This window comes from Polypterus senegalus, unplaced genomic scaffold (assembly GCF_016835505.1).
Source record: "Polypterus senegalus isolate Bchr_013 unplaced genomic scaffold, ASM1683550v1 scaffold_2670, whole genome shotgun sequence".
Taxonomy (NCBI): Eukaryota; Metazoa; Chordata; class Cladistia; order Polypteriformes; family Polypteridae; genus Polypterus; species Polypterus senegalus.
Genome location: NW_024383160.1, coordinates 1 through 2,375, shown reverse-complemented (window position 1 = coordinate 2,375; position 2,375 = coordinate 1). Strand labels below are relative to the sequence as shown.

At 37.9% G+C, this 2,375-nt stretch overlaps 1 non-coding gene across 1 annotated transcript; it reads right to left on the bottom strand.

Moving 5' to 3' along the window:
- Positions 1 to 509: 509 nt before the first annotated feature.
- Positions 510 to 581, bottom strand: trnag-ucc. The gene has a single exon. It is a non-coding gene; the product is annotated as a tRNA-Gly (tRNA).
- Between the last annotated feature and the right edge of the window lie 1,794 nt (positions 582 to 2,375).

The window sequence follows — 2,375 nt, the reverse complement described above, 5'->3', positions numbered from 1 at the left end:
AAATTCAGAAGGCTGCACATACAACTTGAGCAGTAGTTTAGGTTTATTTTGAATGTGTTTGTTTTGTGTTCCATTCATTTCTTCGTGTCTTCAACTGTTTGAGAAGACTTTTGCCACGGATCTGATGTCAGGCTGAGAGGCAGTGGTAAGAAACTGAGAGTGCATTTGAAATGTTCAGCAGGTACAATTAGGAAAACATTCTTAAGTTCTTAATGAATGCAATTCAATTTAAGTATTCTGTCGCAGGCTAGGCTGTGAGAGTCAGTCAGTGAGGAAAGCCTAACGTAGTGGGTAAATGATGGTAGTGTTACAGAATTGATTTGAAGTTTTTTTAAAAATTCTAACATACTGAGCAAATTAGGATTCTTCTCTGCACTTGATCTGTTTAGTAACATCTCTTTCTTATGATTATTCAAAGAACGTCTGGTTTAGGTATGTGTGAAGTTGAGCGAGACAAAGAAAAGTGAGGGCAGTAACGTTCCAGGACGGCTGATAAACGTCTAGTTCTGTGCGTTGGCCGGGAATCGAACCCGGGTCAACTGCTTGGAAAGCAGCTATGCTCACCACTATACCACCAACGCATAAAGCACAGTTTACAGGAATTTCTACTTGCGTCACATAAGCGTTAACATTTTGCTCTGACAAGCTTCACTGGAGGCAATTTTCACTTTATCGTTTCATCACAAGTTCTTTAGAATTGTGCAAAATCTTCAAGATCTACCAGAAGTGAGTAATTCCAGATTCTCTGAAAACACAGGGCGAATGTCAAATGTTTCCATTTCTTAAACTCAGCTTATTCAGTAGAGGAAAGTCAGCAACCATCAATATGGTGGGCTGGAAAAAAGTAATTTTGGGGAAGCGGCTAGTTCATTCCAGTGAAAGCAGTTGAAAGCATAAAATATGTCGCAGCAATTTCTTTCCATTTCTAGCCCTTTGAGAAACACGATTATTTTTCGCATTGGTCAGTTTATTGTATCACTTACATCATTTTATACTCGCAAGAGCTTTTAAATTCAGAAGGCTGCACATACAACTTGAGCAATAGTTTAGGTTTATTTTGAATGTATTTATTTTGTGTTCCATTCATTTCTTCGTGTCTTCAATTGTTTGAGAAGACTTTTGCCACGGATCTGATGTCAGGCTGAGACGGCGTGGTAAGAAACTGAGAGTGCATTTGAAATGTTCAGCAGGTACAATTAGGAAAACATTCTTAAGTTCTTAATGAATGCAATTCAATTTAAGTATTCTGTCAGGCTAGGCTGTGAGAGTCAGTCAGTGAGGAAAGCCTAGCGTAGTGGGTAAATGATGGTAGTGTTACAGAATTGATTTGAAGTTTTTTTTTTAAATTCTAACGTACTGAGCAAATTAGGATTCTTCTCTGCACTTGATCTGTTTAGTAACATCTATTTCTTATGATTACACAAAGAACGGCTGGTTTAGGTATGTGTGAAGTTGAGCGAGACAAAGAAAAGTGAGGGCAGTAACGTTCCAGGACATAATAAGTCTAGTTCTGTGCGTTGGCGGAATCGAACGGTCAACTGCTTGGAAGGCAGCTATGCTCACCACTATACCACCAACGCATAAAGCACAATTACAGGAATTTCTACTTGCGTCACATAACGCGTTAACATTTTGCTCTGACAAGCTTCACTGGAGGCAATTTTCACTTTATCGTTTCATCACAAGTTCTTTAGAATTGTGCAAAATCTTCAAGATCTACCAGAAGTGAGTAATTCCAGATTCTCTGAAAACACAGGGCGAATGTCAAATGTTTCCATTTCTTAAACTCAGCTCATTCAGCAGTAGAAAGTCAGCAACCATCAATATGGTGGGCTGGAAAAAAGTAATTTGGGGAAACGGCTAGTTCATTCCAGTGAAAGCAGTTGAAACGCAAATATGTGCACAATTTCTTTCCATTTCTAGCCCTTTGAGAAACCGATTATTTTTAGCATTTCAGTTTATTGTATCACTTACATCATTTTATACTCAATAAGAGCTTTTAAATTCAAGAAGGCTGCACATAGCAGGCAATGAGTTTAGGTTTATTTTGAATGTGTTTATTTTGTGTTCCATTCATTCTTGTGTCTTCAACTGTTTGAAGACTTTGCCACGGGTCTGATGTCGAGGCTGAGGAGCAGTGTAAGAAATGAAGTGCCTTTGAAATGTTCAGCAGGTACAATTAGGAAAACATTCTTAAGTTCTTAATGATGCAATTCAATTTAAGTATTCTGTACCAGGCTAGGCTGGCTGAAGTCAGTCAGTGAGAAAGCCTAACGTGAGTGGAGTAAATGATGTAGTGTTACAGAATTGATTTGAAGTTTTTCTTAAAAAATTTTAAATACTAGAAAAATTCTTCTCTGCATTGATCTGTTTAG